This window comes from Mesoplodon mirus, assembly GCF_964341445.2.
Source record: "Mesoplodon mirus genome assembly, chromosome: 5".
NCBI classification, from domain to species: domain Eukaryota; kingdom Metazoa; phylum Chordata; class Mammalia; order Artiodactyla; family Ziphiidae; genus Mesoplodon; species Mesoplodon mirus.
The window spans coordinates 51,525,441-51,538,825 of record NC_138980.1 but is presented as its reverse complement, the minus strand read 5'-3'; positions in this window follow the sequence as shown (position 1 = coordinate 51,538,825).

The window sequence follows — 13,385 nt, the reverse complement described above, 5'->3', positions numbered from 1 at the left end:
GCTGATTCACTTCATTATACAGCAGAAACTAACACACCATTGTAAAGCAATTATACTCCAATAAAGATGTTAAAAACAAAAATATTGAAAATAAAAAATGAGGATGGGAATTCCCTGGCATTCCCATGGTTAGGACACGGAGCTTTCACTGCCAAGGGCCGGGGTTCAATCCCTGGTCAGGGAACTAAGATCTCACAAGCTGCCTGGCACAGCCAAAAACAAACAAACAAACAAAAAAACAAACAAATGAGGAAACTGTTACCCAGAGAAGTCAAGTTATTTGTCCAAGAGCTCATAAATAACTGCTGTTTAAAAAATACAAATTTAGTTTTTAAAATAATTAAGTTCCTTGAAGCAAATTTAGGAAATAGAGGCAGAAGAAATAAGATACTTGTATGGTGCCCATCCAGAGATAAGTGCCGTTAATATTTTGGGTTATAGCTTTCTCGAACTTTTAAAATGCATATATAGTTGGCCCTTGAACAACACGGGGACTAGGGGTGCTGACCTCCATGCAGTAAAAAATTTGCGTGTAACTTCACAGTTAGCCCTCAGTATTCACTATTCCACATCCGAGGATTCAACCACCCGTGGATTGTGTAGTCCTATAGGACGAATTTAGTGAAAGAAATCTGCGTGTAAGTGAACCTGCACAGTTCAAACCCATGTTGTTCAAGAGACAACTGTATATTTTAATAAAAAACAAGATTATAATGTAATGCTATTTTATAATGTGCTTTTCTTACTAAGCAATTATCATAAATATCTTTCAGGTCAATTAATGCACTTACTGTTCGCATAGTGTTCTACCTATGGCTGTACCATAGTTAAGCATTTCACAATTGTTAGATGGCTACTTTGGTTCCAATTTATTCTTCACTTCACTGTGAAGAATTTCATTATTACTACATTTTTACCAAAAAATGATGACAATTTCCTTGTACAAATTCTTGAAAATGGAATTGCTAGGAAAAAGGGTCTACAAAATGTTCAGGCCTTTGATATCTGTTGGTAAGATACAACTTTTAACAGGTATATAGTAATGAATAATTCCATACTGACTTTTTTTTTTCCTTTCCCTCATATAGGACCCATTAATCTTCTCACTGGCTCTACCCATCCTCTACCCTTTTCTAACTGGAAAATTCCAAGCCTAATCTTTCCTCACCCCCATTTCAGTCATTCAGATAACATTCAACAAGTATGTGTTGAACACCTACAAAATTCCAAGTTCTGGAGATCCACTGATGAACAAAACAGAACCTTATGCTTGCAGAACTTGTGTTCTAGTGGGAAGATACAGATAATAAATATAACAGGTAAGTAGGGGACTTCCCTGGTGGTCCAGTGGGTAGGACTCTGCACTCCCAATGCCGGGGGCCCAGGTTCGATCCCTGGTCGGGGCACTAGATCCCTCATGCATGCCGCCACTAAGAGTCTGCATGCCACAACTAAGAAGTCCGCATGCCACCACTAAGAAGTCCGCATGTTGCAACTAAAGATCACGCGTGCTACAACTAAGCATGCTGCAATGAAGATCCTGCTTGCTACAACTAAGACCCGGCGCAGCCACAAGAAAAAAAATAAAGAAAAATATCAAATAAGTAAATGATGTGGCATGTTAAAAGATGACAAGTGATATGGGGAAAAGAAAACTAGAGTAGGATGATGGGGATCAGGAGTAGTGGGCGAGAGATGGGGGAGACAGTTTGCACTTTTACAAAGGAGGGTCAGAGTAGGTCTCATTGAGCAGGAGACACTTGAGCAGACTTGATGGAGGTAAAGGATGGAGGGGAAAGAACATTCCAGGCAGAGAGATCAGTAACGGCCCTAAAGCAGGAACTGTCCTTGTATATCAAAGAAGAGAAAGGTCAGTGTGGCTGGAGCAGAGTGAATACTGGAGAAAAATAAGGAGATGAGGTCAAGGGGTGATGGACAAATGACAGATTGTGCAGGAACTTGTGAGGTTTTGTAAGGACTTTTGCTTTTGCTGTTCCCTTGAAGATTTTGAGCAGAGGAGTGACATGGTTTGACATGTAATTTACAAGAATCACTGACTGTTAGGAACAGACTGTAGAAGCTGGGTGATCACCTAGGAGTCTATTGTAGAAATACAGCCTAGGGGTGATGATGGCTCACACCAGGGGCTAGCCATGGAGGTGGTATGAAGTATACCACCAGAGTCTGAGTCTATCTGAAGGAAAGCCAATGTTTTCTGTTTTCTTCTGCCTGCCCCTCTGGATTCAGTCTCTGGCTCTCCCCACCCTGCTTTATGCCCTGGGAGACTGAGCTGTGTGAACTCCATCCAGAGTCTTCTTTGCCCTGTTTCCCGTTGGGTTTGGCCGAAGGAGTTTCCCATTGAGTTTGGCCAAAAGGCATACTGGCAAGGGATCTGACAGAAGGAGAAGTGTGAGGTTGGGGTATATTTCCTCGACTGCCTCCTTTCGGTTTGGCTGAGCCCTCTACCAAGGGCACAGCTCTAATCAAGCAGCCCACCCAGAAAAGCTGCTCCTCAGGGGTGGATAATGGCTCCTCCCTTTTTGCCCGTCAGACCTGAGTGGTGACCACTCCCTGCTCCTGCCAGCCCCAGAGTACCATGTTGTAAGTGGTTGTTCTTTCTTAACCCTGCCTGTAAATTTGTGGATAGTTCTTTTATTAAGCTCTCCTCAAAGCACCCAGTTTGAGTGTGCCACCTGTTTCCTGCAGGGACCTGACTGATAGATTGGATGCCAGTTGTGAATGAAAGTGGAGTTAAGGATGGCTTCTTTGGCTGCAAGACCCAGGGTTCACCAAGTCCTCCCCTTCTGTACAACTCTGTGCCCCAAATCTGGCCAAGGCGACTTTGGGAGCTTCATTCCCCTTGGCAGTACCCGAACTGCATAGAGCTTCTAAAGAGTAGAAGGTAAGGATAAACACAGCCATACTTCCCCACCCCCAGGTCTTCCAGACAAAGCCTGATAAAGAAAGAACACTGGACTAGGAGTCAGGAAGCTCCCTTGTCTGGTCTCTGTGGAGTAACTCCCTGAACAAGCCTTAGCAAATGACTGCTCAGAGCTTCAGTTTCCTCACCTCTAAAACCAGTAATAATGAAACCTAACTCAGAGACTTGTGGGGGAAGATCAAAGAACAGTGCAGGCCTCAACAGCATGTGGTCTGGTGTGTGAGCCTTGGGAGCCAGAAGGCCACGACTTGTATTCCAATCTTGTGGTTTACAAGCTGCATGACCTTGAGGAAGTTGCTGAGCCTCAGCTGCCTCATCTGTAAAATGAGAATAGTAATAGCATATGCTACCATGCAGGGGATTGGAACTTACATGAAATGATGGTGTGCTTGACAAGTGAGTATTTAGTAAGTGTTACATAGTTAACAAATATTAAATTATTTCCTTCTCCCCTTCTGTGAAATGAGGGAGTTGAACTCAACACAGGATAACTTCCTTTGCTGATGTGAAATCTAGGGGGTTATTGAAAATTTTATTATGTAGCTTTTCAAAATTATACAAAAATGTATATATGCTAGAACAAATATCCATGTACCCACTACCAGGTTAAAATATAAACTTTACCAAGGTAGTTTATATATTTGCATATAATGATTTTTCAGTGTTTTTAAATTTTGAATAATTGGTATCATATTATGAATTAATCTGCAACTTGTTTGTTTTTCTCCCTCAACAGTATGTTTGTGAGATTGTCCATTTTACTGCTGTGTGGTGTCACATTGTATGAATTTGCCACACTTTATTCATCCATTCTCCCATGGATGGACATATACATTGTTTCCAACTTTTGGGATTACAAACAATGCTGCTCTGAACATCCTAATAACTGGTCCTGTGCCCACCACACACACAGTTTCCAAGTCTGAGTTTGTGAGTTTCTTTTCAGCCCTGCCAGATGCTGGTATGAACTCTGGTCCAGATGGGGGGAGGGGAGGAAGACTGGACTGAGGGTAGGGGTGGAGAGGAGGAGTCGGGGAGCTGAATCTCACTTAACAGGTTCTGAAGGCTTTGTAAGTACCAGCACTTAGAACCCAGTGTCTTGGAGATTTAAGTGTAAATGAATCAGAGCCATATGGATTACATTTGCCTTAAATGACACGGGATTTGGAGGGTGGAGGCAGTGCTTCAGGGGAAGGTGCAGGCAGTTTGTGGGCTGTCTCCTTTGCTCGCCAAAGACCTGTACTTCCCTACCAGTCGGTTGTGTGCAGAGGAGTGCAAACGATTAGCTGCGCAGGTGCCCTTCCTACAGCCTGGAGGAATCAAGTAGCCAGTGCAGCCTCAGGCTGCCTGAAGGGGGCCCTGAGGAGCCTCAAAGCTTCAGGAGGTTTAGCGCTAGTTCCTCCTTTGACACTGCTTTGCTGTGTGGCCTTGGGCCAGTGCCCTGCTTCTCTGGGCCTTAGTTTCCTTCTTTGTCAATGAGAGGCCTGGGGGGTGGGATAGCATAGTAATTAGAGCCCAGGTTTGAAACTATCTTCTAACCTCTTTTTGGCTGTTAGGCCTTGGACAGATTACCACTCAGCCCCTCTGTGCCTCAGTTTCCTCATCTGTAAAATGAGAATATTAATAGCATCGCTTCATAGGTGGTTGTGAAGAATAAATGAGCTAGGAGTACACCTAGAAGGTGCCTGTCTGTTAGAATGCACTCAAGTGGTACCAGGTTTGTTTTTCGTTATGGTCCTTATCAACGATCGGTCCAAATCTGATTTTCCCTGGCATTCTCAGGCAAAGAGGATGGAAGTGAGCCTGAGAAATGAGAAAGGGTCACCCAGTGGCCGGACATTTCCTGTTCTTGTAGCAACTACGTCTCCACTTCATGTTTATCAATTCCATACCAGGTTAAATGTGAATATGTACACATACGCTTGCAAAATGGATCATGCTGAGTTATAATCTGTTTTTTTCACTTTCACTGTGCCGTATATATATTTCCTTGTCATTAATATTCACCGCCAACATTTGTCTATATCTGAACCGGCACACAGCAAACAACCATTTACCAAGTGGTTACCGTGCACCAGGCATGGTGTTAAATGTTTTCCGTGTATGTCGTCATTTAATCCTCAAAACAAAAGAAAGCATTTGGTATTATTATCACCCCCCATTTTACAGCTCAGGAAAGTGAGGCTTGGAGAGGCTAAATAAACTGCTTAAATTATCCCTCAAGTCCAGACCTGCCGACTCCTGCCCATAACTGCTGACCTGCTCCCAGGCAGGCACAGGATTGAAATACATCATGAAGTAACCTCAGGCCCCTATTCTTGGACACTTGGATTTTTTTTCTGGCTTCTCACTCTTATCAACAGCATGTGATGATCATTCTTTTAGGAAGATCTTTGCCTACATCGAGATCGCTTCTTTGGGATAAATTCCCAAAGTGGATGGGATGGTGTTTGGGGCTTTTGTTTTGGAGATGAGGAGAAACAGAGGACCCCAGCTGGACAGGAGGGTTAGGCAGGAAGCCCTCTAGGAGGTCGGCCCAACTGGAAAGCCAGGATGCCTGACTAATCCACAGTACATGCTGCTTCAGTTTATCTGAGGGATGGTTGCCCAAGCTCCCCAGGCTTACCCTGAAGCCTTTAGGAATCTAGTTTTTTTTCCATCCTGGTTTTGCTGACTTGGCTGAAGTTCCTGCTCAGTGGATCAGCTGCAAGACACAGTCACACAACACTACACACACACACACACACACACACACACACACACGCACACACACGCACACACACACACACGCACACACAGCCTTCCAGGAATCAGGCATGAGGGAGACACTTGCTGGGAAGAGGCCAACTTATGGAAAGTGGGATACCCTACCTTACTCAGAAGGAAAATTCCCTGGGAAAATCTTTTCACCAGATTTATATAAATCGTTTCGTCTCTGAACTGGCCTGGGTTCATTTACCATTTTCATAACACCTTTATTGTTTCAGGACAAAAATGACATGTTCATTGTTTTTTAAAATCCCTGAGAAATGTATGAATATATATAAATATATTTGAAGATGTAAAAGCATTTAAAACTCTTCGTTTCAGACTGGATGATATAAATTAGTGCTTTTCAAGCACTGGGCATCTTGTTAAAATGCAGATTCTTTTTTTTTAATTAATTAATTTATTTGTTTATTTATTTTTGGCTGCATTGAGTCTTCATTGCTGTGCGCGGGTTTTCTCTAGTTGTGGTGAGCGGGGGCTACTCTTCGTTGCAGTGCATGGGCTTCTCATTGCGGTGGCTTCTCTTGTTGCGGCGCACGGACTCTAGGTGCGTGGGCTTCAGTAGTTGTGGCACGTGGGCTCAGTAGTTGTGGTGCATGGGCTTAGTTGCTCCGCGGCATGTGGGATCTTCCCAGACCAGGGCTCAAACCCGTGTCCCCTGCATTGGCAGGCAGATTCTTAACCACTGTGCCACCAGGGAAGTCCTAAAATGCAGCTTCTGATTCAGGAGATCTGAGTGGGGCCTGAGCGTCTGCATTTCTACCTGCTCTCAAGTGAGGCCAGTGCCGCTTGTCCATGGCCAAGTCTGCAAGTAGGGAGGACCACAAGATATATTTGTTAAAACAGAGATTCTTCTGTTGTGGCATTGTAACTCCAAAATATCCTTATGTCAGAGCAAAGGGTCTTAAAATCATTTGGTCAGAGCCTCTGCTGACAGGTGGGGAAACTGTGGGCCAGTGGAGGGATGGAGCAAGCCCAAGCCCAGGGAGCTCGAGCCAGAGCATGGCTTGGGCCTCCAAGCTCCTTTCGTTTCCTCTGAACCTGAAATCTAGTCATTTTCGACCGTGGGACCAGCAAAGGCTCTGAGACTGGCTGAGGGGAGCAGTGGCCCATGTAAGGAACAAGGCCACCAGGCAGAGGGCAGACCCCACGCCCGCCATGAATACACTGGATGCTTTACATGCCTACGTTCTCAGAAAATCCTCACTATGGCCCCACGCAGTACATCAGCAACTCCATTTTACACGGAGAAACCGAGGCTCAGAGAGCAAAGCAGTTTGCCTGCAGTCACACAGCAAGCGAGTGCGGAGCTGGCATGGGTCCTGTACATAAGATCCCCCAGCACTGTCTCCCAGAGTCCTCCTTCAGCTCCCACCTCCAGGACCTCTACCTTACTGTGCTCGAACAATGGTTCACTTTCTGTCGGGGGAAAACCAGTATTGCTTGAAAGAGACTGTAGGAAATAAATACAACGAAAACAAAACAGTGTTATTGAAATCTAGCTAGATCTTAGCTCCCTGCAGAGCCCAAGGCCTGCTCTCCTTGCTAAAAGGGGAGACCAGCAAACATTAGAAGCATATTAGAGAGAGACTAGACCACACTGAGGCCTTCCTCTTGATGAACTTCAAAGAATCGAAAGAGAGTTGAAGAGAGAGTAATTTTGCAGGACGTGGTCCCACTTCTACCAGCGCCCTGTATGAATTCCATCTTTCTTCCATCTCTCCAGCCAGCCATCTCACACTGCACTATGCTATCTTTGTGCCCTGAGCCAGGTGGTGTCAGTCAGGATTAGCTTCCTGGAAGAGGCACCTGGACCAGATTTCACATCTTGGGAGGCCTAAGCCTGTGGCATCTCTACTTCAAGCTCCTTGCGTCCCAGGGGGTGCAGTCCTGTCTCCTCCCCAGGGGCCTGGGAATCAGTCAGCAGGCTGCCTGGAGCCAGGGCACACTCCCTCCCAAAGAGATGACCCACCAGCCTGTTTGCCTAATGTGACCACTTTGGAAAAATTGTTTGTTCTCATCCTGCTAAAAACAGCTTCAAAGTGACTCCTGTCTAGACTGTGCCAGGATCGATTATCAGACCCCTGACCTGATCGAAACCACAGGATGACATAGTCATTTGCCTTAATGCAATTAAAGCAAAATATAATAATGTATCCAGGCCAGGGACAAGAATGAGGCTTCCTGGAAGGTAGGAGGAGAAACCAGCTCTGGATAACTTCTTCTCGGCTCCAAAGAAGTGAGTTTAGACTTTTCCTGCCTCTGTCTCCAGGGCAACCTTGGGTTCTGGACTGCCCCTTGCTCTGCTGAGGGCCACCAGGTGAGGGTGGCCTGGAAGATGAGGAATCAGGAGGAAGCAGTCGTGGGATGGGATGTGGGTGGGCGTGGGGTGAGCACAGGCCAGGAGGAGGGGTGCCGAAGAAGAAGGAAGGAGGGAAGAGGGAAAAGATCACAGAGAGAGGAGGAAGTGGATGCGGCTGACTTGGTAATTCCCAGAATCTCTGACAAATCCCCAGTCCCAGGGAGACCAGAGCAAGCCTGGCAGGTCTTCGCAGAGGACAGCAGCAGGTGAGGTTAATCCAGTCATCACCGGAAGGCACCAGGAAAATGGGTTTTCACTTCTCAGGGAGAGACAAGAACAAGGAAGATCAGTGCAAAGACCACGGCCTTGTGGTCAGACACTGCCAGGCCTACCTCGCGCCTTCTGACCAACATCCCAGGGTTCTGGAGAAGAGCCGCCCCCCTGGGACAGGCAGGGAAGCCCTCAGAGCATTCCGTGGGGCACTCCACACACCGCCACAGGGCTGCTGACACAATGTGCGGCAGACTGGCGGCTTAAACAACAGAAATGTGTTCTCCCAGTTCTGGAGGCTGGGAAGTCCAAAATCAAGGTGCAGGCGGGGTTGGTTCCTTCTGAGGGCTGTGAGGGTTCTGTTCCAGGCCTCTCTCCTGTGTCGTGGATGGCTGTCTTCTCCCTGTCTCTTGTCTCTGCATCACTCTGTGTCCAAATTTCCCCTTCTCATGAGGACACCAGATGTATTGGATGAGGACCCACCCCAATGACCTCATTTTAACTTGATTACCTCTTTAAAGACCCTGTGTCCAAATAAAGGCATATTTTGAGGTGCTGGGGGTTAGGATTTCAACATATGAATTTTAGGGCGGGGACACAATTCAACCCCTAGCACTGTCCATGGAGAGCCCCCCTCCCCTGCTGCCTTGATGGGACTGAGAGAGGAGACCGAGCTCTGGGGATGCCCAGTGCCCGCTGTTCCCTGACCTTGGGAAATCAAGTCCCCTTCAGGGGCCTCAGTTGCTCTTCTGTGAGTGGAAGTGGAAACACTGCCCCCATTGCGTGGAGAACACTAACTCCAAGCGCCTTCCCTTCCATGTTTACCAGACTTCGTGAGCTGGGAAACATCTTTGGGAACCGTGTGTGCTCTCCTTTGCCAAACTCAGGTTTCCTGAGGACGACTTCCTACCCCAGAAAGTACAGCTCTGGTACCCTTTCTTCTCCTTCGTCTTCCTCTTCCTCCACCTTCTCTTTTCATTGACTCCCAGAGGCTATCGTTATTTTATTGTTTGCTGTTATTTGCTGCCCCTCATCGCAGATTTCATTTTGCAGAGGTTGTCCCAAGTGCTTTACCATCTTCGTCTCATTTTACCCTTCCAGTAACCCTATAGGATAGGAACTATTGCTATTCCCATTTTATAGGTGAATAAACTGAGGCTCAAAGAGCTGGGGTAGGGCCCAGAGGACAGAGCTGGGACGCTAATGTGGGAAATTTCCACAAGGCAGATCTCAGCTCCGCAGAAGGAAGGCCTTCCTCATGGGCTGCCTGGAAGGTAGGGAGGTACCCATCCAGGACCCTGCGTGGGAGGAAGATCGTGGGCCCTTAGAGTCTTGGGGTGACAGGGATTTGAGGGGTTAAGTCCAAATGCCTCTTCTGGGCCACATAAACCCCTCTTTAACACCTCGAAGGCTCAGCCAATGAGAGACCTCAGGGGAGAGGCAGGGACTCTTGCAAACCCTCCCAGGCCGACTTGCCAGTTGCCCTGACAGCAACTGCCGAGCACATGGCAGGCACTCAACACACATGTAATAAATAAATGATGGTGCCAATCATTTGCAGTCACAAAAATAGCCACCTTTGCTACAAGATGACCATTTACCAGGCTCAGGCTAAGATTTTGACCTATAGTTTCTTGTTTCAGTTCCTCCTCTCCCAAACCCTATGGGATAGGTGCGATTATTACCCTGGTTTTACAGCTAAGAAAGCAAAGACCAAGGAGGGTTTAGTAACTTGCCCGTCTGCCTGACTCTGAAGCTCCGGACAACTGCATTAGTGGATCTCAGACCCTGCCCACAGTAGGGGGGCGTATTCATTTAACTGTTCCAACAACCTTGGATTTCCAGCAACCCCAGCACACAGTGGGTGCTCAATAAATACTTAATGAATTAATGAACTGATTCATTCATCAAACCTAGTCCACTGAGGTAGACATGTTAACCTAACAAACAACAAAATCTCTTTGGGCCCATAAGATTCCCCCAGCCCAGTGCCTGGCACACAGTAGGTGCTCAATAAATATTTACAGGATGAATGGCCCTCTGGCCCCTAATGTGAACAACTCTGCCCATAAATTTCAGCTCTAGGCACTTTGAAGTTCCCCCAGGGAACAGCTGCTTTTCTTGTTATCGAGGCCCCCCTGCCCCCATCCTTTCCCCCGCCCTCCTGGCCCCCTGGGCCCATCCAGGCCAGGGACCTGGGGCCGCCAGAGCCGGGAGATAAGGATGATGGATGGCCAGTCGCCTGGCTCCACTGAAGCCTGGGGTTTCCTGGGAGCAGGAGACAGTCTAGTGATTCCAAAGCCCCTCGGAATTCGAGTGGAGAGAGCTCAAGGAGGGGGCGGGGACAGGGGCAGCGTACGAAGTGTCCCTATCTCCTCAGAGATGCTGGACCCGACAGGAGGTTTCAGCACCCCCTGGCCACCTTGATCTCCTTCCATGTTGACAAGGCTTCCTTTCAGCATGTGCTGGACACCAGGACTCATCATTGGAGCTTCCAGTGGGAGTCTGGAGGATGGCCTCCCCCTCCATCCCACCCCTCCCCTCCCCCCCTGCACTGGGCCCAGGATCTGGAGGCAGGGCAGGCTGGCCTCCTGCTTTGTAATCTGGGCTCTACCGTTCATTGAGTCCTTGGCAAAATAAGAGATCATTTAACATGTTGGACCCCTTAAATTTACAGAACGTTATAGGTCAAATATATTCAATAAATTTTAAAAAAAAGAAAAGAGGTTTTCTCACTTGTAAAATAAATCTTGGGGGAGGCTTTCCCATCCAGCAATGCCAAGATGAGATTTTAAGTAGCTAAGGGAGAATCAGCTGGGGCTGAGCACAGTGGATGCTACCTTGATGATGAAACTGGCTTAGCCTTGGATCCAGGCAATATTCATCATTGGTTTGTTTAATTTAAAATCTCTGATCACCAAACCAAGACACTTCCTTAGGTTTGGGTAGATCGTAGAGCCTGAACACGTTAGATTTTGAAGGACTCTGTGAGACTGAAACTTGTAAGTTTCTTTTTGTCCTTCCCTCTCTCTGGACTTAAGTTTATTTTAAGCCTTAAATATATATATATATATATATATATATATATATATATATATTTATTTATTTATTTATTTATTTATTCATTCATTCATTCATTCATTCGTTCGTTCGTTTATTTATTTATTTACAAACAATATTTGAATGTCTTCCTTGTTTAAAAAATACAGATAAAGTGCCCCACACAAGGTACCCTCAATCCTGGACTACTCCCCTCTCTTTCCAGAAACAAAACCATCGTTTGGAGATGCACCCCCAAAGCCTCCTCAGCACCTTTTAATGTATCTGTCCACCTACAGCCAGATATCCAGAAGGGGTGGGGTTTATATCAAAGGAATCAGCCTACCCAGGTCTTGGTACCACCTCTAGCACTCAGCCCTGTGGCCTGGAGACCCATCCATGCTGGGACATAGGGACACATCTGGTTACACCTGACTGGGGTTCAGCTCACGATTGGGTGGCCCGGCCTTTCGGGTAAGCTCTAAGAGGGCAGAGACTTGGTCTGTCTTGTTCAGCGGTGATTTCCAGTGTCTAAAACAGGGCCTGGCAGTTGTTACTCAATAACTATTCCACGAACGAAAGGAAGGATGAATACATGCATGACCTGATGCATGTAAGACATTGCAGTTGCTTCCAACTTTTCACCGACACAGCGGGTGCTGTGATGAGCATCCCAGAACATGCTCCCCGTGTTCACTTTTAAGGGACAGTAACTTGTGGAGGCTCCCTGCAGCTCCGAAGAGCGCAGTTTGAAATCCTCTGATTAGGCCCAAGCCTTTATTTCATAGATGAGCACTGAGACCCCAGAGAGGGCTGACCGCTCGTCCCAAGGTCACCTAGCATGTCAGGAATTGAGGAGAGCCTTGGGGTAGTTTGAATTCTTCTGCCGTCGTGGACTCTCTTAGTACCTACACTTTCTCTGACTCCCAACTCCAGCCTGTGCCCCTCAGGAGGATGACTCTCGGGACGGAAGGTCTGATTCAGTCTGTATAGAGAGGCGTCTGCCTCCAGAATCAGGAGGGTTTCATCCTGGGGTTCTCGTCCCACTATTGAATTGTTTGGGGGGCTTTTTAAATATTTATTTATTTATTTTGGCTGCTCCGGGTCTTGCGGCATGCGGGCGTCTTAGTTACAGTGTGTGGGATCTAGTTCCTAACCAAGCATTGAACCCAGGCCCCCTGCATTGGGAGGGTAGAGTCTTACCCACTGGACCACCAGGGAAGCCCCCCAGTATTGAACTGTTGAAGGATCTGAGTAAATCACGTTTCCTCCCTGGGCCTCAGTTTCTCTAATCTATAACTCTGGCCTAATGATTCTTGACTAACTCTTAGAGTGAGGATGACAAGAAAGAGTTTGTGAAATACAGAAGAGGCATAGGAATCTAAGAGAGGGCTAGTTGCAGTTTACAATGTAGAATTTTTTAAAACAGTTTTCAGATTAAAAGATATAGCAGGTTTCTACTCATAAAAAATGAAAAAATATATATATATACATATATATGTATTTGAGTAAGTTTGTATAACTACAGAAAACTAACAGCAGTTACTCAGCAAATGTTAATTATCAATGGCCTCCTCTGGAGTTCAGAATTGCCAAGGCTGTTAACATTTTCTTGCTACACCCAGTTTTGTTGATTTTCTAAAAGCTTGACAAAACAAAAGATATATTTACACATTAAGTATGTAACCTCAAAAAATCAAAAGAGAAAAGATAACTATTGCTAATAGGAAAAAAATTAAAGCAAAGGCCGCAAATAATTTTGTTTACAAAAGTAAAACTACAAATAGCTAAGCAAGAAAAAGATCTTTTTCTTGATCAAATAGAGACAAATTAAAACAGCAGTGGAATTTCCTTTTCTGCCTATAAAATTGTAAAAATTGATATGAAATAAAGACCAAAAGGTTTTCATTCCTGCCTAGGGAGAGGGTAATCATGATTAGGGATTAGCAGGAAGGTGGGGACATCCACGCCCCTCACAGCGATGACATGTCCGTCCTGTCCTGCTCCCCAAGCCATCCCGAGGACAGGGGAAGATGACAGGACAGGGTCGCTGCTTCCTTCAGC